Source organism: Aphelocoma coerulescens, chromosome 5 (assembly GCF_041296385.1).
Source record: "Aphelocoma coerulescens isolate FSJ_1873_10779 chromosome 5, UR_Acoe_1.0, whole genome shotgun sequence".
Taxonomy (NCBI): Eukaryota; Metazoa; Chordata; class Aves; order Passeriformes; family Corvidae; genus Aphelocoma; species Aphelocoma coerulescens.
The window spans coordinates 22,230,367-22,257,646 of NC_091019.1; the positions used below are offsets into that span (position 1 = coordinate 22,230,367).

The following is a 27,280-nucleotide window of genomic DNA, read 5'->3' on the forward strand; positions in this document are numbered from 1 at the left end:
CTGGCTGCGCGGTGATGCAGTGCTGGATGGAGCCGGCACCCCCTCAGGCGGGGCTGGCCTTGCTTAGGGCTGCACAACGCGCCGGTGTTATTCATTCCGTGACGTGACACCGAAATATGTGGGAAATCTCCGCGCGATGCGAAGTGGGCCGCGGTAACGAACACTATGCTTACTTAAAGTCCGCTCCTTACTGAAAGTTACCGAGTTACTTAGTTACCGTGTGAGGGCTGGCTCATGCCCTCATGGTAAACTGCTCTTTTCGTGGCTCGGGAGAGGATCGCGCCTCAACAGAAGCGTAAAGCTACGGGAGCAAGAATAATGTCTACACCAGTGCTTTCGATCTGAGTTTCTTATCGTTTTGGCTCTGGAAATACGCTTTCCTGTTCTGGGAAACGCCAGCACCTGCCTTACGGTCCTTCCCCCGCAGCACCCGAGTGTGGGAGCGGTGATGTCACAGCCCGCTGGAAGAGCCGCGGCTTTCCCGCCCCTCCAGCCGGAGCGGGTGGACTTGTCGCCTAATATCTTATATCACCTCGTCATAAATCAGCAGTAAAGCAATAAATCCCTTTAAGCCTTGAACTACCTTTGCACTTCCCTGATTTTTTTCCCCCTCCTTTGGCTGTTCACCCTTGATGGTGTTTTTCTCTATACGAGAGACTTGTGGCCTCTTGAAATAAAAAAATGCCATTATTGTGGTGATCATTGTTAAAGTTGGGGATTGTTGGGTTGTGAGGGAGTTCCTGACAGGCTCCTTCCCTCATCCCTCCCCAAGCTATTTCACTGCACGGGCTGCTCCCTCATTTTGTTGCATGCTTCACTTCGGCACTCTAGTGCTGGAAAACCCCCAAGTAGCCTACGGATTTTCTGGGAAGTGGCAGGAAAGCTCCAGAACTGGCTTCAAAACAGGCTTTGTGCTGGCAAAGTAGCTTCAGCACAACCAAAGCTGTTTTGGCTGAGGCGTACCAGACCCTAATTTAGAGGAAGAGTGATGTATGAGTTAGGGATGCCAAACTGGGACAGAAGAGACGGAGATTTTGTCTTATACCTCAGCTCTTCGTTTATGAAATAAAATCCTTTAATTTGGGCTCAGATTAGGATGCTGGAGAGGAGACATGCAATTCCTGCTGGAGATGGCAACTCAGGACTGCAGAGGAGTCCTTCTTTTTCAGGTCCCTGCACAGGTACCTGACATCACTGATATTGAATAGCTAAATAGAAAAAAACATGTGGGAAGAAGTAGTGAAAATAGCAAAAGAATCTGCCTTGCACACAGGCCCTTCTGTTTCCAAGTGCTTGAGCTTCACACTCGTTTGTCATGATAGCATGAGTAACAGGACTTGGGTTTTTTTCCTAATTAGAATTATTTGATAGATTTCTTCTAGATTGCTATCAGTGTGGGAAAAAAAGGCAGTAAAATCAGAGAAAATAAATATTTGTTTCTCCTGGATATAGAGAATTCTACCCAGTTTTACTAGACAAGAAAACTCCATCTTGTTGCTACTGGCCATTTCACTGACAGTTGTTCAGAAGCTTTGCTTCAAAACCTCTCTTTCAATGTATCAGAGAATTTAAAAGGAGATAGGAAAATTATGAACTTTTTTTAAATAACCTTTTTATTACAACACACCCTTTCTTAGTGTAAGTTTAGCTTACATTTCAGTCCTTTAATGACTTCCGTTTTGATAAGTATCCTGGATCCACGTGAAGGCCACATGCATATTCCCTTTGGACATTTGTTCTGCTCATGACACCACTTGTTGGTTTAGTGCTTTCTTAGCAGTGAGCAACTCATAGCCATTCATTGCTGATTTTACAAAAAGGGTGTAACACATTTGAAAACAGTTCACTGTGTTTTGCAACAAACATGGTCTCTCTCCTGGGGAGCCACGAGCGTGGACAGCACAATAAAGGCAAGAATGAAATACTTGTAGAACTTGTGATAGGCAAAAGGCAAATAATTATAAGGGGCTGCAGGTTTAGTTGATATGAAGGCAAATAGAAACGTTACTTGCCAAAATTATTTTTATTTCATTATGTCTAAAAGTAAATATTGGTTATTGCTTAAGATGATGCTCATGTTTACATTGTGGGTAGGAGTTCTTTTAGCCACGTCAAGCTGCTTTGTGCATTTCAAGTGTGGTTTGCTGGAGTGGGCAGGAAGCAATGTGGCAGCAGTGGCATGAGCTTGCTCTTACTGAAAATCCTAGGCAGCAGTGCCAGAGAAACGAAGTGCATGGTCTGAAGGCATGATTTAAAACTCAGTAGAATATGTGGAAAGACAAGAAAATAAATCTGCTCTTCTCCAAGGAAATGTTCTGCTCTTGTCCAAGAACTTCCCCAGTTTGGCTCAAAGCATTCGGGAGGAGCAGTGCATCAGAAATCTACACTGCTCTTCTTCATGCAGTATGCATTAAACAGATAAACAGAGTGAGATGTTCTCCTTAGAGAGCTACTAAGATGTACTTGTAAGTTTTAAGTCCACATTCAAATAAAACAGGAAAAAAAAGAAAACAAACCCATTTCTTCTACTTATATGTGTAATATTTTTCTGCTGAGGAGGAGGAATGGATTACACTCAGGTAATGCTTATAATCAAATTTAACAAAACTAAGGCTTCTGCTAACTTCAGAATATATTGAAACCTAAAAGGCATCAGAAAAAAAAACCTCAAAGAAGAGAATTAAGTACTGAATTAGTGGCTCAGAAGCTCCAAGACTGACTAGTTAAAGTACTGAACTCAGGTCTATGAAGCCTGATTATGTTCTCAGCAACTGATGCTTGTTTCCATTTAGAAGCACCTTATTGTAGGACCAATGCAATATCCTATCCCATGGATTAATCAATCAACCAGCCATCGTCTTAAGTAATGGGAAAAGGCAAATGTGTCTTCATGATCCTTGTGTTGAATTTTACACCATAGCAACCAGGCTGCATTAGCACACTTTTGTAGCAGACATGGGTTCTGTATTTATGTTCAACTTCTGCCTCTATCTAATAGGTTAATTTGATGTAACATCTAATAAATGAGACCTATTAAGAGAATAATTCCTCAGCTGCCTGTATCCCCTGCATAACCTGGCTTTAAAGCCTGTGAAGGAAGTAACTGAGATAAGGAAGGTTAGGTCACAGACAAACACATAGTGACTAATTCTGCTGTAAGCAAGGTAAAATCTGGACTAAGCTCCCCTCTTCTGGTGTAAGCAGAGCCTTGAGACTTTGTATGACCTCTGCTATCAGCATGGAGGGACAAAACTGCTCGTCACAGAAATCCCCTTCCCCTCAGACAGTAAAACATTCTTTTTTCTGTAATTTATTTTGCCTTCAACTCCATGCCATGACCATGTAATCTGTTACTTCAATGGCTGAACAGAATATAATCGTCAGTGAGTCCACTACTTCCTTCGAAGTAATGGAGACACTTCCACAAGTCTTGATGGAAATTTCTATTTTTCATTTTCTCTCAATGCAGCCTTAATTATATAATCAATCAGGAAATAGCCAATCATGTCTCTTTTCTAAGACAGTATGAGACTTTTGTTAATTTATTAATTTGTGTAATTTAGTAAAGCTTGTTGGAATATTTTTTCCATTTTTCTGTAAAACTTGTATACCTGCAGCAAAGGGAATTGCAGTTGGATTGATGCATGATTTTATTCACACCAATTGCATTGTTACAGCAGATATTTCTTATTGCTCACAAAAAAGCTAAGCCTAGAATTCTGACTTGTGAAGCACTTAGCTTTCTTTCACAAGTCTCTCTCTTTCATTCCAAGCAGCAGCAGATTTTACTGGCAAGATCAAATGCCATCTAAGGCCAGATCTGCCACATGGCATAGAGAGAATGACAGGGCGCAGATACTTTCTTCAGCTGAAAAGCTTGCAGACATCGTAATAGTAGTTGTTGATAAGTTGTTGATTCTTTATGGACCAATAGCAGGTTGATACTGAGTTTGTGAATCCCCTTTCTGAAACTAGGCTGCGCCTAGGACTTTGATGTGGGAACTGTGCAGTTGTTGCAGTCTGGGTGAGAGTTTGGGGCTGCCCTTGAGTCCCTCAGCCTCTTGGCTTATGTCCTCAGTGCACTGCTCACAGGGGAGGGTTTTGCCATAGCAAAGTACTCCCAGCCTAGTCCTGCATTCAGGTTGCACTTGGAGCAGGGATCCTGCTTTTGTTTTTTTGACTCCTTGGTTCTACATCTGGTAAAACACTTGATGAATTTTAAACAAAAATGAAGGCTGCTGTTTCTTATTCCCTGCATCAACGGCCAAAAAATGCTACTTTGAAAGGCAGGGATTCGAAAGGTTTGCAGATTTGCAGTTGTGTTAGATACCTAGGCAAGATGCAGCTGCAAGAGAGAGGCTGCACAGCTGTCCCCCTTTCCTCTTCCTCCGTGATGAGAAGGGTGGTGGGATTATGGCAGACAATGTTCTCCTAGATCTGTGTCTCCAGCAAAAATACTGCATGGAAAAACAGCCAATAAGCAGTCTAGGGAGAATAGGGGAGCATAATATTTCACCCAAAGCCCCCTTTGCTTGTCCCTTACCAAGAGAATTTGCGTCTTCTGTGCTTTGATGCTGAGAGACAGAGAATTTCAGGACTAAATTTGAGACAATCATAGGTTGTTTTATTTTCCTGCTGTGTTTTTTGCTTTCCAGCACCAAATACTAGCAAAAAACTGAGGTGCAGCTTTGCCCCTTGAAGTATACTTGCCAGAGCACACAGGGTTAAGGAGGGTAAAGGGGAGAGGTTTACCACTGCTTGGTATTTGTGTCTCCTCTGAATGCAAGGGGTGTGTTCCACCAGAAAGCAGCCCTAGCGAAAGGATAATATGCTCATTCATTTGCTATGTTGGTCTAAGGTAACCACAAAGACCTAGAGCTTGTACTGTGCCAGGTACTCCAAGCAGTACACTAAGATAACATTACCTGGCCCTAGTCCCAGAGAATGACTTTTCCCAGAGTTAAATTGACCAAGCCTTTATCATACTACAAGATACTTTATTTCTTACTCTGCACCAATTTGGACTCGTTGAAGAAATACGTCTGGGAAGCTTTCTTAGGACTTCAGATTTAAAAATTCAGTAGTAATAATCTAAATATTCTCTTATGTCATTTAAAAGCTCCAGCCTTGAAACTTCTGGTTGTGACACGTACTGTGGTACAACACCAGCTTCAGATGTAGCTGCAACCCAGAGAACAATACACCACGATGTGAGTATCACTTTTAAATACAGGCTCTTCAACATCTGCCTTACTTTTGGACAAGAGTCAAAGTCTTCTACAGCCCTATTTCAGCTCCCCCGATCCGAGCAGAGTTCAAGAGTGCAGCCACGCAACCTTTGTCAAACGAGATTCTTGTAGCAACCTCCCTCCCCAGCCTGGGGACTGCACAGAAATCCCCTTGCAAGAGAGTCCCTCCCAACCTATGCTCAAAGAAGAAAACAGTTGCTATAGTAACCAGTTCTCTACCTGCACGGAATTGGCTCTCTCTTCCCTGTTAATCTCTGGTTTTACTAGTTCTGGGCGAGAAGCAGCTCGTCAGGTCAGGGCTGTGCTTAGTTCTGCGGCTGGAGGAATGTGTGGAAGGCACTGGAGGGGGTGGGGGGTCCTTACCCATCAGGTGGGTGTTGCTTGATAACTTTGCCTGCTGAAGAATGTCTTCTGTGAGGGTTGCCAGCACTGTCCTTTTGTGAGAGCCACCCGAGCCGCAGAGGGACAGGTGCTTTGCTTCCCCTTCCTGCCCCAGCTTGTGGTGGAGACCTACTGCTATCTTGTCCAAGAGCAGACCTGCCACTTGCCATCTGTAGCCTTCCTTGCACATGCTTTGCAGCCTCACTGGGATAGATTTCATTGGAAAAAGAAATTGAATACAGTTTCTTTTCTTTGATAGCACATTTTTGCAACTCTTCCTAGGGTTAAAAAGTACCACAAAATACTGAAAACACTGAGAAAAATTCTAATCTATGCTAAATTGTATCTTTTCCAATATGTCTGATGTGACCAGGCATTAGACTTACAGTTTTCTGCATTATGAATTCCATTATGGAAGAGTATAGCTGGGGGCCAAATAAACCTGTTGTAAGGAATAACAATCCAGACCCACATCTAGTTCTGTGTGTGCAACACCGACAAATTGCCTGCACAAGACAGAGCGTGTTCCCCTGACAGCAAGCGGACTCAGGGGGGTATGATGTGGTGACTAGGGAGGGGGAAAAGAAGCCACAGAATTAATTACTGTGGATGTAGTTTTGACCACTAATAAAAGGCTGCAGAGAATCGTGTAGGACAGAGCAGGTAGTGCACTATAACAAGGCACCAGGCACTGTCACTGCCTGTGTTAATTACTTAGAAACTGTGTGCTGTGAAGGACCCAAAAACATTCACTGGACACTGGGACAAACTGGGCAGGAGCAAGCCAACTAGAAGACTTCCTTCTTATGTTCATGTAGCTGCCATTACCATGATAGTAAATGCTCTATATTTAAGTACAACACAATAAAAAGATTCCAGAACACACCCACATCAGTATGTTGCTTGAACAGCAGCCAGTAGTAAAATAGAAATATGCATGCATTTCTAAAACATTTCAAAATCTATTATTGATCCAGATAATGAGGTAGGTCACAGACTAATCTTAAAATGACTTGGACTTTTTTCCCCTCTGTTTTTGCTTGTTATGCAACAATTTGCTATGATAAGCATTCATAGTAATGGACTAACAGCAAGCTGAAATAACTGATTTGTGATGGAACTTGCAACTCCAGTACTGCTGGTTATTCAAGCATGGTGCAGTTTTCCTCTTTGTTAGGATGTAAAAAGGTGGATTCCAGATTTGGGTTCCAGACACCATAGTTTTGACTCAGGTGCTGATTATACTTAAGCAATTGGCATAGTTTTTATGGCATCCTGGCAGAGTTTCCCATTTAAGCCAAAGAATGGTTTCTAGCTGGTTATTTCCTCATGGGCCATTAAACCTTTAACATGGGCACACTCAGCATAAGGAGGTGGCAGAGAGAAGTTTTGGGATCTTTGGGGAGCCAAGCCTGCAGCAAGAGCAGCAGTGCAACTCTGCCTGGGGCAAGACACGTTCTAGGCAAGAGCTTCACCTATTCACCTCACTTAGACCCATTTGTTCCTTGCCAGTGATAACAATTAGCAGTCTGAGGTTAAAGAAAGGTCATTGAGTTAGAAAATTATTCCAAATACGACACAGTGCAATTATTCATGGTGAACTGACTGCCAGAGAAGTGGTCACTGGACTTGGAGCACACACGTGGAGGGCAGACAGGGTAAACACAGGAGGGTCACCACAACAAAGAGGTTTGAGCATTTCAGGGGCTGACCATGTTCTTCCTCACACACATGCACACACACTGATTTTCAAGTGCTCTAGCGTGGAAACTAGAAAACTACAGATCTTGTCTGTTTTACACAGACATGATTTCTTAGCCTATCTGATGAGATTTAAGTCATATTGCTATTTATAGGAGGAAACACACCACCCTAAATTTCCTGTGCTCATTTATTTTATATATATATATATAAACTCTCCCAAAAGATCAAATAACATTTTTGAAGTCAGTCCTCTGACCTAGTATCTGTGACTAACAATATCTTGTTATTGTACAGGTCTTTAGACTTTCAATAATCTTTTTATTGCCAATATTGGCATAAAATGAGTGGAGGGGATTTTTGTGTGAAATGCTCAAAATCACCCAGATAAATGGCCTTTATTCAGAAGCAGTCACTGATAATGCCTGGGAAGTGAGGGTAACTTTATATACAGCCAGAGTGATTTTGTGATATACCTAAACTACCTAAACATAACAGCTATGGCCTGATTTTTGACCCCAGAATTAAGCTCACTGTTACTTGTTACCAGAATAGTGCTGTAAACTACAGAGCTTTTTAATGTGAAATTTTGTAAGTGACTAATTTAATCCTAATTTGTTTCCATTTTGAAACGCTCATGAAAACAATTACTCATGATAGCTAGAAAATACTGGTCACCAAGAAATTAATCCAGATTAGAAACCCTCTGAAAACAGAATGAAACCCACTGCCTCTTTAAGCAGAGCATGTAATACTTGGCTACAGGTATTTAACAGTTTTTTTAATTAAACACAACATGATATAATTAATTTCCCCTTTCCATTCTGATGATAACATGTGCTGACTGAATTTACAAATCCAGTTTGTTATGTATTAACCAGTCATCTGGGAATCTGCTTGAGTAACACAGCAGTTGTTGCAATACCAAGACTCCCATATAAATCATGTCCAAGTCCTAAGTCAATATTGGTTCAAATATTGATTCCCACGAGAGATAGGGCTGCAGTTGAAGAGGTTACAGGTGCCGACTGAACCACTTTAGAGAGGACTGCTCCCTCTGTGTTCATTTGAGATTGACATCAAAGTGCTCACTTCAGCTTGAATTGATGAGAACAGAGCATTTGCCTTCACTTTTGATACTGACACTCTCTATCAGAACCCAGTTTTGATGTGCTAAAATCAAAGGTATCACATCGTGTTTAAGTACTAAGTTATTCAGTTATTTACACTCCAGAGAGATGTAACATCTGGGAAGAGGAGAGTGAGACACAAGAAGTTACTCTTTATGGGGCACTAAAAGCAGGAGGAGAGGGGGACATGCAGACATTTTTTTCTGCTTATAGCAGCTGTAACACCTGCTATGCAAAAACAAATGAAGAAGCAGTAAAAGGAATGTGAAGTTAAGGAAAAATGCAACATCAGAATGAAAAACTGTCTTCAACACTTTGAAAAATAGGAGTCTCTCTTCAGTTGGAGGAAGCTCAAGGGAAAAGGAGTGCCGCATCCCATTTGTTTTTACTCTAACAAGAGGTATTGTGAGCCACATCTACACAGGCAATCTGCTCTTCCATTGCAATATAGCTATCTCCTTCACTTAGCCTTGAATCCCAACTGTTCTTCTGAGTAGGACAAGCAGAGATCCTTATGGACAAATAAGAGATCTAAACAAGAATGAGTTTCCCCAAAGTCTCCTGGGCACTGCTGTCTTGGCAAGTCTTAAGCCAGCAATTAAAGAAAAGAGCATGTATACTTCATTCCAACCAGTCTTAATCAGTGGACTGTGAATAACGTAAGCCAGGTGCTCTAAACCTTCATGTGTTGTAGATACTCATTTTAAGAGTGGCTCTGTAATTGCTATATTGACCAAACCAGTGCTAAGAAAGGGTTTATACCACAGAAATGAAGTTCCTGTTTTGAGCAATTTAAGATAAGTGCATTTACATAAAAACAGCTCAACCTGGCCTACTTCTATCTCTTAGAATAGCTCATTGTTTCTATTATTTAAAGGCACAGAAAATAAATCTATGCATTATCTTGGCTTTCAGACTAACATGGTTTTCTTAATAATATTTGTAACAACTCTGTTGGAATGAATGCTTAGAGCATCACACCACATGAGACATGATATAAATCATAACATTTGGAAGTAAGTAACACCTAACTAGTCACTGAATCCAGACTAATTAGAATAATAGAATATCCTGAGCTGGAAGGGACCCATGAGGATCATCAAATCCAACTTCTGACTGCATGCAGAGCAACGTAAAAAAAGGTTAAACAATCTGAGAGTGTTGTCCAAATGCTTCTTGAATAGTGACAGGCTTGGTGCCATGACCACTTCCTTGGGAAGCCTTTTCCAGAGCTTGAGCACCCCTGCAGTGAAGAACGTTTTTCTAGTATCTAGTATCTAACTAGCCCAACAAAACATTCTCTAGGTGACATCTTTACTATGACATGCTTTCCACAATGCCATAGCACATAACAGAAAACTGTTCCTTGAACTCTGTGCAGACTCTCTTTGCCATGGGCACATCCCATGCATGCCGAGCTGAATACTTTTGGCCTGCAGTATCTGCTGTGGTTGAGCCTCCTTACCCTCCATAGAATGAAGAACAGAGCAAATTCAGTTATCTCTCCATTCCTTCTAATTGCCAATAGCTGTAAGACAAAATCCCTACATGCATCATTTCTCAGCACATTGTGCAATTTTAAACCCTTTCCTTACAAATGTAGTTAGCAGATTGCTCTGAATTGCACAATCAATTCCTTTGTCCACTGGTTGACAAACTAGTGAAGTGTTAAGGATCATTTTTGCTACTGCAATCCGGCTGCTGCAGCCGAAACAAACATGGTGGTTCCCAGCTGGTTGTAGCCATATTTTTTTCTCCTGTATCAGTCACCGGAATTCAGTTTGCCAGCCCTCTTCAAAATGAGCTTCCTTTTTGGGACAGGATTTGGCCAGGTGGAGATCTGCCTTAGCTTCTCTGCAGATTCTGACATGGGCCTGGTAAATCCACCCCTTGGAAGAGCAAAGGACGTCCAGCAGCTGCATTTGGGACCTCTCTGTCGTGAATTCCAGTAGGACATCAGGGATCTCAGCTATACAGCTCACCAAAATATGTCATGGCTCACAGCCAGACTTCAGATGATGCACGCAGTGATTCATTGCTGCATCTGGGCAGGGGGATGAGAGTGACCACAGCACTCGTTCCTCTGCATATCACGGTGGGATCTGTGCCCAGCTGCTGGGGAAAGCTTGTGCTGCCATTTGGAGAAATGCCAGCAGCAGATTCAGCGGCAGCTTGGAGAATCAAAGCTGTGTGGTACCTAGCAGAGCCACATCTATATTAGACATATGCTGAAACAACTAATTTAGGAACTGACATCAAGAAGTGCTGCTCTGAACCCGATGTGCACCTTTTCTGCTGAGAAAAACAGAAGATCTCCTGAGCCACTTTGCAGTTCTCAGCCCAACATGGGAGCAGAGAGAGTATTGTAAGCAAGATGTGATTGGTTGTTATGTCATTCCCTCCCCACCCTTCTCTACTGCTGGGTTCAAGGGGACAATTTTGTACCAGTGACACAGCCATAACTATATGTAGAGGATTTTCTCCCATCTTCTCAACAATATCATGTAGGAGTAGTGTGCTTTCTGGACATGTTTGTGATGGAAAAGTATCAAAATACCTCAGCAACTGGCTCTGCTATGAGAAATAATTCTAGCTCATCAACCATTTAAACCAAAAGTTATTTTGATTACAGCATTCCACAAGAACAGGAAAAAATCCAACTTAATTTCGACTCCAAGCACAATATCTGTAAGATTCCTGTAACTTGGAGGTTTCAGGACTGTCTTACAGAGCATTCAAACAAGAATAAGTTCTTCCAAACACAAGTCCTTAATTTGTTTTCTTACTCTTGCACATAGATTTTGCCACACATTGTTTTGCAAGGCTCTTTGAAACCCACATTTATGCTAAGTGAAGAGCTAGTGGATAAGATTTTTTTCCTTGTGGATTGGATGAAAAAGCTTACTTAAACCTTTGTAAGAGGTTTCCTTCTTTCATGTGTGCATGCCAAGGCTATGGCTGCCAAGGCTATTGCTAAGAAAGGTTTGATTCAAGGATGGATAACTTGCTTAGCACACTGACAGGGTGCGAAGGATGTCAGTAAGATGCTCCCCATGCAGAAGGTTTGAAGTGTGCAGCTATGCTCTTGTCTTGTACAAGAGAACTGTACAAGAGCACAATTCCCCTCCTCCTGGAGGTTCATTGTTGAGAACATGACAGACAAAACCACAGCCACATAGTGTGTCAACACAAGAGGAGAACCAGGCCACCTCTTCCCTGTCATTAGCTTATTTGGCTTGGGACATCCTGTATTTGTCTTTAGAGGACACCAGTGTCCCCTTACCTGCCTGGCCATTGATGTTCCCTGGCACAGCCCCAGCAGGCCTGTTACCCCAAGGAGGTGAGAGGCAGAGGTCCAGCAGTGATGGTACCAGCCTGGGTCAGGCAATTCTGGCACTTGTACATGACCAGTCTGTCAATGCAGCCTGAGGGATGCTGCCAATCCTGCCTCTTGCTGCCCTTCAAAATCGCTCCTTGTGGCTGCATGGCTACATGCCACAGAAAGACACTGCTCAGTTAAAGTTCAAACTGAATTTGTAGCCAAAAAAAACAACTGGTCCCTTCCTGTCCTGAATTAGAATGACTTCAAAACAGATAGGGTGACCTCAAAAAACAAAAATAGAAATGCTATGCAGTCATCACCTACCTTCCTAGAAAATCCAATTTCCATCATTTGCACCTGCTGGCAAGCCTCACGGGAGCTTCAGTGTTGTAAGGCTACACAGTCCAGCAAGCCAGTCCTGAAATGGATGACTTGCTGTCTGCAGTGTTTTGTCCCCCATATTGAAGCCTGGGGGTCTGTTACACCTATTTTTCCCTATTGAAAAACCATCCATCTTCATGTAAACTTGGTAGAGTTACAACCTGAACAGGATTTTCTTGTTCTTAATAGGTTTTTCATTCATGCTCTTGCTGTGATCCACATCTTCCTTTCACAGTGAAGAATGACTTGGGTCTCAGGATCTCCCTCAGGATTTTATTACACCAGGGGTGGGATTTCACCACAGACACCTGCATCTCAGCTCAGCCCAAACTCCTGTGTACAGTCAACATCACCAAGGGTGAGGTTCACTTAACCCTGAAAATTCTTCAAACAACTGCCAGTTTCTTTCCTTTGGCTATTAAAGGAACCCAGACTGAGTAGCTTGGTGTACACCTCTACTTTGCAGATATCTAGAATGATGATGTACACCGTGAAAAGTGACTCTGAATTCTGTTGAGCAGGATTTACCCTCCTGATTATTTTCCCACTGTTCACACAAATGAAGGGAAGGCTAAGCATGCTTGGAGCATGCTCTTTTTTTTCCAGCAGGAGGGCCAGTCTTCCTTTTGGTTTGTAACCTTTGCAGCAGGGTTTCTTTCCTTTAAAGCACAAACATATGAGATTAGAGCCATCTAAATTCTGTATAGTCCTCAACACCTTGGGTGAGACAGTCTCTGTTATTTCCTTAAAGAGCATCTGCACTCCATAGAGATGCAAAGTGCTCGCACAAGGATCAGTCCATGCGTTTTCCCAATTCTGGCTCTTACAGGGGCTTTTTGGTCAGACACATTTGTCTTCCTTGGTTTCAAACTTGGCAACTTGTTTGTGATAGGGCCCCCTTGAAAAGACAGAAGACTGCCGTGCACACACAGAGGAAGAAGAGGTAGCAACTGCTAAAGGCAGCAACACGTAGCTGTGAAAAGTCGACCATGTCTTAATGGCAAAAGCAAGCTAGCACAGAAGGGAGCTGTTGCAGATTTGCATTGGCAGGTTGGGAGTGTATGTTGGCGTGCTGGGAAGAGGGCAGAGGGCCTGTTTTTAGATGATGGCCAGGATTAGGTAGACCAGGTTGTTTGAGAGGAATGAAGGTGTCTGTGTCCCCTTGTTTCTTCAGAAAAGAGCTAGAGAAGTATCAGAGCATCAGCACAAAGATTGTGCACACATGCTGCAAAGGCAGAAAGGATGGTATTTTCTGGTTTAGCCTAGTTGTTGCTTTTGGCTGATAACCAGTAAAAATAAAACTTTACTGTTATTATTACCACATTTGAGAGATCAGTGTGAAGGACAACCCTGCCACCAGATAGAGTGTAACACAGGAGAGAATCTAATAGCTCCCTCCTATCCTTTTCTCTTAGACTGTGCTAAAATGATAACACTTCCTTATCTGCAAACTAACAATAGTTCTGCAGCAGCATAGGAAACTTAAACAAGCCTTGAGTCAAAGGGATGTAGAGATTACCCCTAGGCACTGACTAAAGCTATAGACCACATATTCTTCTAGATGGAAAAAAACCCAACCTGCAAAAGGAACAAGTTTTGAGGTGTTACTCACCTAAAACTGTAGTCCTGTGGTTCATCATGTTCCATCTTCAGATATCTCCCCCAGGTGCTGGTCACAGGCTAGCAAGATCACAGACATGGAATTTTTTGCTTTTAGGTCAGAACGCAGCCCACATCAATAGCAGATAATGTTCTAGCAGTGGATTTCATCCATGCAACAACAAAAATAGGAAAGAAACCCTGACATTGAGCCAACCATCAATAGACAGGCACCGCATGGTGACTGAACTAATATGCCCCCAGGAACTGTCCTGCTACGGGAGAGGTTTCCTGCACAAGGCAGGGCAGGGAAGAAGTAAACTGGGATATTTCTGCTCTTTTATTTGTGTTCAGAATCAGGTAGTTTGCAGCTGAATGGTAAATTCTTTCAAAACATTCTTAAAGGAAAGACAGAAACGTAGCTTGGAGCATGTCGTTTCTTTGCTAGAACTGCATTAACTCTGAATAACTCTGCTGAACTGCATCATGCTAAGCACAATAGAATCCCTCTACTTAGAAAGTTTTTGTGCTGCTAGTTACTGAAATCACAGACAATCTACTTTGCATTGTACTTGTATGATTCTCCTCCCATGCTACACCAACTTATTTCAAATATTACAGACTGCTCAGGCGGGCTTTGTTCCAAGATGTACCTTTTTAACATTCTGAGCTTTCCTCTCTGTGAGGTGTATGGTGTGTTCTTCCACACCCACCCTTTGGCCTTGAGAAGCCAGTCCCTTAACAAACCACCCCATGCTCTGTTTGTTTTAGTAATTCTTACTCAAGGTCTTTATCTTAGAATCCTGTTTGTGCAGCTTTGGACAAGATTCAGTACTTGGAGGGGAGGGTGAGTGAGGTGGGAAGGATTTTTTAGTGCCTTTAGTATTTATATGTTATCTCACCTGTGACTATTAAGTAGATGATTTACAAGCTTGTTGACACTGAGATGGTGTGAGTTTCTGCCCCTTACAGTAGATGCAAACACAACTTGAAAGAGCAGCTATAGGAGGGGTAAGGGCTACAGAGAACTACAGTTTCCAGCCTGTGCACAAAGTACCCAGGAAATCTTTGCAGAAAACACTGTGGTGGATAGCCCACTGCAAGCCTTTCAGCTGCTCCTGGCAGGTCTGTTCACAAGAGCAGCACACTAAAATCACATTCATCTTCTCTTCCAGCTGCAAATTCTCAGCTTGCTGTGCCACTCCACACAGCAAATTTGCTAATGAGAGCTGTGTGTCAGAGTCCCTGACCAGGACACAGTTGCCAAGGCCAGGCTGCTGCAGCCTGAGCAGCATGAGCTGCTGCTGTGGGAGCTTAGCAGCACAGTGCAGGAATGCCTGGAATGTTTCAGTCAGCAGGTACTTCAGATCTGCACTTTTCATAGAAGTAGTCCCCCTGCTCACTGCCCTTCTGAGACAGTAACAGTGGGCTACCTCTTCTCCCCTCCAGGCCCCACACAAATCAAAATTTTCTCTCCAGCTCCAATGTTAACCCCAGCTCCCCTTTGTGAAGCAAAATCATCACAGGAAATGAATTCCACAAATCAGCAACATACCAGTCTCTTTCCAAACATGCTGTGGGTCTGGATATTACCTTGGAAGGCAAGCTACTTTTAGAGAATGATCCATAGCAGTGGGGCCAAATGCTTGCAGCGCATCAATTCAACAGCTTCCAACAGCCAGAAAAAGAAGTTGCTTGTCTGCCTGTTTCAGGCAAGAAAAACTATCATAATTTTAAAGACCATCTCTGCTTTTGTAGTAATCTTTCCTATGCTCTCTCCATCTTCCCCCACCTATCCAACACTGAAACACCTTGAAGACACTCTGAGTAAAATTTTCTGATGAGTGCTTCTCTGGTTTCCCATATCTTTTAAACTTTCCACCTCTGCAAACTAGTGCTTGGTAAAAGACCTTTGTCCCTACCACACTAATCACCAGCCCAGCATTTCAAGGACTTGCTCTCTAGTGTCTAGGGCTGTTCTGGGAAAGAAGGAGATACAGTATGGAGCCCTCTTTAATACAGCCTAAAAACACTTCCCAGACTATTCTAACTATGAAATACATCTGTCCATTGGATTAATTCTTACAATTTCTGGACAGATAAAATGACTGTCAAGAAACATATTTTGCTCATTTATAATTAGTTAAGAAACTTCACTTCTAGAAGGGAAGAATGTAAATCACTGTAGCTGGCACTTAAATTAACAGGAAGGGTAGAAGTGTCAAATCGAGGGGAAATGAAAGCAGGGCTAGTTGCCAACTTAGCAGTGTAAACCTCTGGAAAAACACCAGTCAATAACATCTCCTTTCTTGTCTCCAAGTTCACTTGTGTTACTTGAAACAAGAAGCCATCAACCAAAGCAAACACTTGCAGGTTCTATACCACCATCTGCCCCATTCATGAGATTTGTGTTCGGAACACATGACCAGGGACAACTGAACCAGCTATTCCAAAATACCTTTTAGTCACCCCATGCAAATAGAGGTCTCCTAAGTAAGTTATAGGTACATATCCTTTACACAGGCAGGATATGTAGAATTTTCTGAAAGAAGAATTAGAGCAATTGTCAACATTTCATACACAGTGGCAGGCACAGTTAATTGACTTGCTGAATATAAAATATTAATTTAACTTATAAATATGAGAGGAAGGAAGAAATCAATTCACTTAACGCAAATTTTCTCTGTGCTGGCAATCTACTAAAATCCAATAATCTCAGAGTTCAAAGGAGACACTCCTCCAATGTTCAACCCATTCATTGTCACTGTTGACCAAGAGCAGTAGCAGAGGGCAGCTCAATCCTTCCCAGGCATGTAGGGCATGGAAAGGCTTGTTGGATAGGATGCCTCCATTTCAGTATCATGAAACCCCTCCTGAGACAAGCTGCTGCTGCCTGTGGCTCAGCAGGAAAGGGGCTCTGCCAAAGCTGTCGGATCGGGGATCCTCCAATGTGGCAGTGTTAGAGACAGACAGAGCTGCAGTCCTGAGCTGAGGAGCCTGGGTACCAAAGCTGCAGCCCCAGCACTGCTGACAGGTGGGGTGTCACTTCCAGCTGGAACATCTAGGGCTGTAGTGTGCCAGGAAAACTGCCTTGGCCAGATTTCCCAAATGCTGTACCCAGAGACAGGCTGTACAGAGCATGCCCTGCACAGAGAATACCACTGTTGTGCTGCAGCTATTCCTCTGGGACCCAGTGTCACACACAAATCCTGAGCAAATGGAGCAATCCATCTGCTAAGGACACATCCAGAGAAGTTCTGAACTGCAACAGGATGGACAGCACCCAGTCAGGTGCTTCCTGTTCATTTTGTACTCCTGTGGGCAAGAGAATCCATCCTCAACTTTTCCCTGAAGCAAAGCTGAGTAATAGGGCCCTGCCTAGATTGCTAAAGGGAAAGTAGGACCTGTCCTCCATGTGCACTGGAATGAACTTGAGGAAAAAGTTTAGAAACAGCCACTTGAACTCTTGCATATAATTTCTATGGCCCAAGAGAGAGTTACATCAGCAAAATTAGGGCAGCTTCAAGGTTTTATTAACAGTGCGCTGACATCCACACTACAGGCTTTGGTGAACCTGCCAAGTGTGTGGTGGAGTTGGTAGGACAGATTTCACTCAGTCTCTCAGTGGGTCTGGTCTGCCACTGACTAGAACTTCAAAAAAGATGAAAAATGTCACCTGCTCAGACCAGCTTGCATGGATAGTGCCACAAACTTTAGGGGAGGAGTTAATTTGACATGTCTTAACTTGTACAGAGAGAGGAATTTCCTTTAAATCATTATTGCTCTATCAGCCATAAAATCTCAGGTTTCCATTTGTGCATGACACTTCTCCAAACAAAGGCATTATACTGCATGTATAGTTAAAATTCAGACCCTGGGGAACTGCAAAATTGACTACATCTTCTGAAGAAGTAGCTTCTGGAAGAAAACCCAACAACTCTGGAGAAAAGGCAGAATCTTTCACAAAATTGGGAGAAGAAACAGAAAAATCCCTTACTCTTGTATTTCTGCTTTCTACCACATGGTGTGTGTGTTTATGTCTTTCACTGCATGAGAAAATGGTTGCACAGTTGCCTGGAAGTCTCACTGCAAGGTCCCTCCTCCCCAGCACAGTTCAGTCTCATTAATCTTTCCAAGGTCTCCACTTTCCACTGTCTGTTGCCCTTCCTTCTGCTGGGCCGTCACAGCCTGTTATTCTCTCCTGCCAAGGTTGCTCTTACCTCTGTTCTTGTTCCATTCTTTCTACCTCCCCCCTTCTCCTGTTACCATCTTTCATGCAAATGCCACACACCTTCTCTGTTGTCTCTCTTGCTAACTCCTGTCAGTCTCGATCCCTTTCCAGAGCAGCTGAAAGGCAGGAAATTGGTAGAAACAGGAGAAACAACAGCTTTCAAACCCGGCTACAGGACCAATGTTTCTGCTGTCCCTCATAAGTGCAAGTCTTTGCAAAGAGACTCTTTGCCTTTCTGGTCTGGGTGAAGACATTTTGTTCTCACACAAGTATCTCAGTTTGTAACAAAAAGGTTTGTACATGCTGACTGTAATAGCAGAGGAGAGAGAGCAGGAAGGGCTGGGAGGCTGTGTTCAGCTTGAACTGCAGCAAATAGTACTTCCAGCTGGGAATAAGGGCAGTGCATGGTGTCAGCTGCTCTATTTCTGATTCACAGCTCAGGAGGCCTCTGTTTTCCACAACCCCGTGTTCAGCAGGTAGCGTGGCACATGCACTTCTGCAAATGCCAAACCAGACAAGTGATGCTCACTCACTGGCAGTGGTCTGGCCACTGATATTCCAAAATTAGGAATTCAGCTCCATCCCTGCACGCTGAGTGCAGCAGCTTAAAGCACTGTCGCCACCCTTGCTGCATAGTTTGCTCTCAGTGCATGGGTGACACAGGGTGTCCTCTCACTGCCCCAGAAGCAGGACAATAGCACAGGATTTACAGAGCCTGAGGGAATGATTTGCTGGAGCATACAGTGTTGGCCTGGTGCCACTACCATGGAGGCCAGGGTCGAATTGGCCATTGGCTTATGAAGCAGCTGGTACTATTGAAAAATGCCACCCTTGGGCTCTGTGAACTTGGGCTGCTTTCTCTATCCCACAGTAGAATTGAAAATATCTTTCAGCAGCAGCACTGTGGAGAGGATGGGCTATCTAGACAAATGTAGATGTAGAGAAGAGCTATCTAGACAAATTTCCTTTTCTTCCTAACAGCACTTGGAAATCCGCCCTTTAACCAGACTTCAACACAAACTAACAAAATCACAGAAGTTCATTTAAACAGGAACTTCTTCCCTACATAGATTTGTATGCAAGTAGAAGAGTGAGAGCCCAGCAGTTATCAGAACCCATCTAAGGCCACATCCAAAACTTCAGTTGAACTTAGTTTCTTGCAAGAACCTATCCTGTTTGGTAGTTTTTCTCCATGTTTAAATAAACGCCCAGACTCAAGCAAAAAGGGACACAATAAAAATCCTGGGAGAGCTATTATGCATGACTGTCACAGTTTAAGCATCACTGTTGTGCTTTTAGATACAGACATATCCAGGCACTGCAATGCCAGCAAGTAGAAGGACTATCTGAAAATAGTTTTAGAACTTAAGACACACAACTGAAGTAATGAAACATGGAAGTAAAGAACTAAAAAGACTCCAAAATGAAGCCTAAAGAGATTTGCCAATGTCAACAGACAAAATCTGCTGCACACCCAGCCTTAACAGGAAGCAGGAATTCCTTGCCTAGGGACGTCTTCTGAACAAAATGATTATAAGCCTGACATTATAAACTGTCTAAGAGTCTTGTCCCTTGGGTGGTACCAGCCAACAGGTCTGTGCTGAGATGGCAAAATGAAGTAATACATGCTGTTATCTCAGAGCACATTACAAGGCTGAGCTAGAGATGGTATTTTTATTGACATTCAAGTAATGCTTTTTTCAATAAAAATGTAATTCTGTGGCCCTATAGTGATTCTTCAGCTGTGGAGGTCCAGAGTCTAAGGTCAGGCCTTCATAAATGGGCATTTACTCATGCTCAGCTGACTCTAATGTTGCCCTTTGAATGGACACATCAATGATAGGAGTTAAACTGCCTCACCCACTTCCACTAACATCCTTCATTCTTTATACCATTTTGTCAATGCAACCTGGAAGCAGAGATGACAACTCAGACCTGCAAGAGTGAACTTTGGCTGCTGTGTGAAATGTTTACCCTGACCACTGTGTAGAGTCACCCACCAGGCTGCAAAACCAACATGAACTACATGATCTGATGGTTTAGATAACGCTCACCAACAGGGACAGAGCAAACTGTCAAACTCTAATTTGTGCCTCATGAACTGCAACACAGCTCAGGTATAATATACTGCTCCACCCAGAAAAAGGACACACAGCTTTACATCTCAAATCCCACTGTGCTCATGTACAGAAAAGGAGACATAAGCATGGTCTACATACTGTTAAATGGGAGTAAAGGGGGTTGCTCACAACACAAGCTTTCTGTAGGTGCCTCAGCATGCCTGCTTGCACTAACTTCAAAGAGACTATAGTCTTAAGAGTTTACCCTGTTTCAGGCTATGGCTCTAGAATAGTAGTCTCTTTGGAATGCTGTTAGCACTGATACCTTGCACTGTCCTCAATCTGTCCTTCAGAACTCTGCCTGATGCTCCCTGGAAAATTTCCCAGAGTGGTTCAGCTGACAGTAGTATTAAAAATCACAGCATGTGTCTGTAGTCTTCTTTGTATCAGACATTCAGAGATAGCACACTGCAGAGATTCAATTGTTGCAGCTATGTGTTCTTAAAAGACTGCATCTGTCCCAGGGAATGTCTTTACCAGAGATGACCATCTCCAAGCAGACAGCTGCAGATCTCATCCAGTGAAAACAGTTTTTTCCCCTAACATCTATATGATTTCAAGTCTTTGCTGCAAAATCCCCTACTCAAGTTTTGCCCTTAAATTGAGGGTCATCCATGCGCAAAACCTCTTAGATCTTTCCACTGGCACACCAAAATAAAGAGTAACACTATTATTCATGCCAGTCACTGCTACGACAGCCTCCCTGGCACACTAGTTTCCCAGGAATGCTGTTGAACAGATACCTTGTGCTGTCCTCCTTGTCTTGTCCTTGAGAATTCCACCCATTATTCCTTGGAAATTTTCCCAGTGGTTCAGCTTACAGCAGTGCTAAGAATCACAGCACACATCAGTAGATGGTTTTATGTCAGGTGTACTGGGATACAATGCAGCTGAGGCTTGATTATCACAAAGTTAGCTCTGTTATATCCCCCCCTGGTTATTTAAAAAAGAAAGAAGGAAAGGAAGGAATAAATACTGAAGTAAGTCAACAAGAAACCACAGTCCATTCCTTAAGTGGTAACCAGGCTACTGTGCTTTGGAACTTTTCCTGATACAACAAAAGACACCATGAAGACAGGAACTTTGGCAGCAGTGGTTTTGAACTCCACAACCCCCAACTTTCCTCTGTTTTTCTATGCATATGTTCCTGGAAATATAATTGTCTGTTTGGGAAGCAGTCAACCTCCAAATGGATACCTAAGCAGCAGCAAGCCTCTGGAAGTTACTGTTGCTAGAATCAAAAGGAGATTTTCAGCAAAGCAGCCCTAAATTCCTGAATTAAGCAATGTCCTCCTTTGCCTGACCACTGTCACCATAGTGACCACAGGAGCTGCTGCCGAGCCACTGCCCTCTGGCTTGGGACGGAGGCGAGCAGGACGCCGTGCTGGGAATGAAGTGGCTTGGACTCAGGGCCTGGTGATGGGGATGTGGGCTGTGGGACCAAGCGCTGGGAGCAGCTTTGGGCGTACTGTAGTGGGAAAGGCGGATTACAGAGCAAAGAGGTGCAATTCCTGCCTTGAATGCCAGCCTCGAAGGGCCAGCACTGCCAGAGCTGTTGCAAGGTTACTAGAGGAGTCAGAAGGCGAAGCAAAAAGAGTTGATGATGAGGAGCCTGATGAAAGAAGGCATTCACAGCAATGCAGCAAACACGGTTAAGCTGGAGCTGGAATAAGCAGATTCATTCCCCTCGACATCATTTGTGTGGACTGCTCCCTCTCCTGGGGAAAACTTGACCAAAAAAAAAAAAAAAAAAAAAAAAAAAAGATCACAACCCAAACCAATTCTTCAAGCAAACAGTGCACTCCCAGAGCTTACAGGCAGACAGGCCCCTTGCTTCCAGGTTCAAGTTGGAGAGGGCAAAGCGCAAGACCCCTGTGCTGCCCTTCCCAGACAGGCTGCATCCTGGCTACTGGAGCCCGGGATGGTGAAGCCTGCTATAGCCTCCAGACTCATGCCCAGCTAAGCACTGCTCCAGCCTGCGCAGACAACAGCAACACCGTCTTCTCCCTGCTTGGTGCTACTTCCAAGCACCACCCAGACCATCCTCCACTCTCAAACCACTGGAGTTGTCCAGTGGCGCAACAGGCGAGGATCCAGGAAACAGTGCTTGCAAGCACTTTTCAGAGCAAATGCTGGAGTACAATTTCTTCTTTGCTGGGAATTGGACAGAAATCACTAGTTCCAGTCTTTAGTGCTGGTAAGGACTGACAATTTTAGCCACAGAAATAAATTTCAGAGCCTGTGAGGAAATGGAAGGACAATCTTGAAACATACTGTCATGGTGAGAAATATTCACCACTGACCTAATCTTTGCTCCTTTAGGATTCCAAAGTCCAGTTAAAATCTTTGCAGTGAAGCTAGCTCAGAAGATCTTGCAATAAGATTAGAACCAGCTGGTGAAAAATGGCATGTTACTACAGCCGGTAAATACCCACATGAACCAGCCCTAGAGAGGTGAAAGGCTCTGCTGAGCTTAACAGCTCATGAGCATATACCACACTGGCTGAAACTGGTGTATGGGTAATGCCTCTTCTTCTAAATCCTGTCCCAGTTGATGACCTCTGCTGTGGAAAAGCGATGATTTAAATGCACACAATTAAAAATGAGAAAAGAATTATTTCCATTTTACAGAGAGGGGGACAGGCTTGCCTGTAAGCAGAAAGCAGTGGCAGGGTGTAAAAAAAACCAAATAAACAAATACTTTCTGAATACCTGGAGTTTGACTGAAATCTTCCACCTTGTCTACTTGCTACAACAGCTTTGTGGAAGCTTTCATCCTGGCAATGCAAGGATGTAAGAAAGCCTTGCTTAATTCTTAATAGTCTTTGAGAGTTACCATATGATACCACGTCAGGAAATCATGCAATCAGCAAAGGTCACAAGACACACAGCCATTCCTCTTGGCTTTACAGCTGCTTTGCACAGCCAAGACTCCTCCTTCTTGCACCATTTTGAAGTCAAGTGCAGCAGCCCTCCTGCCTGCCAAGCACTGGGAAGTCCTGCCATAAGTCAGGCCCTGTAAGTGGCACATAAATTTTTGTGTCTACAGGTGCCCACAAGAGAACCATAATGGATTTGCAACATCTAAATAGTCTAAATGGATTCTTACTGGCTGCAACTGCATCTGCTTGGCAACATAAAAGAAGTGCAAGTCTCACTTGTACAGATATGGTAGGTTGGGGCAGGGGTGAAAACTTTTACAAAAGATAAAAAGGAATGTAGGAAAGTCGCTGTTGCCCCATGTCTTCTACAATCTAAAAGAAAAACAGGTGTTCTAATAATTTTACTGTTCTAACTATGCGAGATACAGGTGCCTAATTGAAGGCTCATTCTACATACATAAAATTTTGCATGACTAGGAAAGGTCCTTGTCCTGAGGAGCTTACAGCTTTATTGGACTTAAAGGCTTTATTAGGTGATGGGCAGGATGATCTCTGTTTTGCAGACAGAACACAGATCAGGAGCCAGACTCCACATGCTTCAGTGATGTGTAAGGCAAGTCTAGTAAGGCAAGTCTGAAGGAAGCACAAGAACAGGAGAAGTAATAACTATAAGGTGGAAAAGTTCAGAACTATAAAAAATAATACCCATTGCAATCTTTCCTGAGCAATACAGCCAGGAAGTCTTGATTTCCAGGCACTCAAACAAACTGCTCCTTTCCCCCAGAGACTGCCCCTCTGCTGCTGGGACTGCAGCGTGGAATGGCAGCGTGGGATGGCTCAGACTCCACAGCGCACAGCCCTGTGCTTGTCACCAACCCACCTCGACCACAGATCATATGTGCAGACTGGGTGGGCTGCAGTGGGGGAGCAGGTTCTCTTCTGCCTCCCTTGGCCTGCTACTTCTGGCAGAGGCATTTCTCAGTAAGTTGTGGAAAAGCTCTGTTCTCAGGGCCCTTAACCCACTGATAACTATGACTACTCAGTCACTGATTAAAAGCATCTAAATATGCTGTAGATTTGGTAGAGCCTCTTACCTCCTCACCTTCCCTTCTGTGAGTCAATTTGACTTTCTGGAGCACCCAACCTAAAGCCAGACTTTCAGAGCAGATCAGCATTTGGGTACTGTTCTGCTTTTTCTAAACAAGTAAAATTTGGATTCTGGAACCCAGTTCAAGGGTACACAAGCAGTTTATAACAGCCAACCAAGATTTCCCGCACCCCTAACCACTGTCACCCCTGACTGGATGTCCCACTCAGTCAGGGAATTCTTAAACTTCCACAGAAGGACTCTTCTCTGCACTTTAATCAGTGTTTAGGAGATCAGTGCTATTTCAGAGTGTATCACTGCTGTGTTCCTTTAAGAAAGCCAGTTAATGTTTTGGGGTTTTTTGCCTCCATCTCTTTGCCACTGTAACTCTGATCTCCTTCAAGACCACTGGGATATGTGGTAGACATGTGGTTGCTGCATTGTTCTGTGTAATTCTTGATCTAAAAAAAGGCATGGAAAAAAGTAAGAGTCCAGAGAATAAACCCCATGGCTTCTCTAAGAACAGCAAGGCAGGGCTGCAGAACAAAGAAAAATGGCCACATAGCCTGGATTGAAGGAAGGTCAGGTAGTGTTCAGCTACATCTTTCATTTTTTGTATTCATCCATAATTTTTATTAAGACTTCACAGAAATTATTCTACCAGGTCTGCTCAGATAATAAATACCTCACAGTGTGGGGGAGAATAGCAAGTAACGAGAGAGTTCAGTATTCCAGAAAGAGATGCTGCCTAGGTGGCCAGGATCTTCCTACTGCTGATAGCACATAGCTGGAGGTGCAACCCCATAGCAAATACGAATTTAAGTACTGCACAGCCACAGGACAGGCAGCAGCCAACTTGCTCTCACTTGATTTTGGGAGCTGTAAGACCAGCCAACAACCCTTCCCCCTCAAGAACCCATATGGCATTCCTGAGGCAAGTGTTAATACTGGATCTCGACCAAGAAAGAATTCCTATAGACTCAGGGGACAAGAGGAAGATGATACACTGCTTGCTTCTTTCCACTCTTTTCCCCTCATGCCCCATTGCTCCTGTACTTGTAGCGCCCCTTGCACAAGGACCTTTAACACAGTGGCAAGCGGCTCCCAGCAGGATGTGAGGCACAGCAGCACATGCGGCCTGCCTGCCCTTGGCAGGAGTTGTTCTGACTAATGGAAACAGCAGAAACTCGAGAGACAGGCATGGAGAAGGCTGGAAACTGCTGAAGGGGAAAACTCCTGGTGGAATGCAAAAGGATTAAAACCGGCAAGAGCACAGCAGCATTCAGCACCAAGTTATTCCCAAGCTGCCGTAGCCGAGCATGGCTGGTTGTTTTCTTCCCCCATATAATGCCCAGATGCACTCCCTCACAGTACAAAACAATAAATGGCCAAACAGCTTGTAACACACACTCGTTTCTTAACGGGAAGCAGGGCTGCAGAGCTGGGAAGTCCCTCTCTTGGAATCCTAGTGCCACCTTGTGCTGGGAACGGTAACAGTCAGTGGATAACAGAGCTTGTCCAGAACAGCGAAGAAGGGCGAGGAGAAGCCAATCGTTGGAGCAAAGCTGCATTAAGTGTTTTGGCTTTTGGAGATCTTTCCTCTTGGTACCAACCAGCATGGCTCCCAATATCCCACTGTAGGGTAGAGTCCTTTTATGAAGGCACAGGTGGGCTACAGCGAGCAACTCTTTGCAGGTTTGCCCTGACCCCCAGACCAGCGCTGAGTCCCACCTCAGCTGTAACCCTGCACGTACAGCTGCAGCTGGCAGGTGTCAGCTCTGTCCTTGGCACAGGCAAGTGCAGGGAGAAACACGGTGTCACCTCAGACAGGAAAATTTTGCTGAGTATCACTGTCTTCCCCTCTGGAGCCTGGTTTGCAACAGGTAAACCTGTTAAGTAGGGCAGGTACGGAAGATGAACCGGTAAAATGCAACAAGCATTTTACAGAGCAATTTCCAGATAAAAAATACTGCTATCCTAAACCAATGTGCAGGTGAGAGGAGCCAGCTGGCTTTCTTGGGGGAGATGAAAGCAGGGTTTGAGTTTCTTATTTGTTTATTTTAAAATTATTTCAAGACTTTTCTCCAAAGATGGGTTAAATTCCATCTGGTCAAATTATATTCTGAATGTGAACTTCTGAAAATGCCTGCTTCTCTACACTCAGTTTTAGGGGAACTTGTTCGTTTGTTCAAGACTGAGAGGTTATTAATTTTATAAAAATTGTATTTCAAAGTCAGTTGCAAAGATTTTGTACTGCTGTTGATCAATTAAGTTTTATCTTTTTACAACTTTGGAACATTTTTGCAAGCTGGCTATGGAATTGCAGACAGTATTTTGAGTCTTATTCACTTCAGTGTTTCTTTACAACTTAAAAGGAGGAAAAGAAAAGCATTTTGAAAAATATTTCTGTAGCAAGGTAGGAATTCTCTTGCAAGCACCTTGGAAAGAAATGGTGCGAGTATCCTGCTCACGCAAACTGCTCACAACCAGAATTCAGTCACCTGAATTTTGAAGTCAAGAGTACAGCTAGGTACTCTTAAGGATTAAAACACCACAAGAATAACACTGTTTTCTCTCAGAACAAGAATGATAAACCTAAGAAATTGAGAATTCAAGTTATGTTCAAAAGAAATCTGTCTGTGCCACAGAAATGCAATTAGAGAGGACAGCTCTTATCCCTAAGGGTCTTACATAAAGCATAATTCCAAGGCTACACATCTAGGCAGTGCTTCTGTGTCCAGCAAGACTAGGGAGGCAGATAAAGGTTACCATTTAGGTACTCACTACAAGGTAGAGTCAGACTAAGAGAGCCAGATGGATCATTTTTGCATTGGTGATTAATCACCCCAGCTGCGTGTGGGAGGGGGATACACCTCAGCTTTTCGACTGAACCTAACATCACATCCTGAGGAGGAGGGAATATCATCACTGGAAACTTGAGAGTGCTGAAGGCGCTCTCAAGAGAGAACGCCACCAGGCTTGAATTTTGTCTCCCACTTCCTTCTCCCAGATTCCTGTCCCTTTGGCATTTGTAGTGCACAAGCTCTGATGTAACAGGATGGATGAACATCAGTAGTGATGTCACCCAGTTCAGCAGCCATGGCAGCAAAGCAGTGCTGATGTTGGGATGTTGGCTCCCAGCAGCAGGGCTGCTCTTGGCTGCTTTGGTGCAGCACCTGCCAGGAGCTCAGGGCTCT

General features: G+C 43.6%; 1 long non-coding RNA gene across 1 annotated transcript in view; it reads left to right on the plus strand.

Moving 5' to 3' along the window:
• Positions 1-27,280, plus strand: part of LOC138111396 (uncharacterized) — a 29,889-nt gene that overhangs the window by 191 nt on the left and 2,418 nt on the right. The window contains exon 2 of the long non-coding RNA XR_011151359.1: positions 5,120-5,210. This is a non-coding gene — a long non-coding RNA (uncharacterized lncRNA). The remainder of the gene's footprint in view (positions 1-5,119; positions 5,211-27,280) is intronic.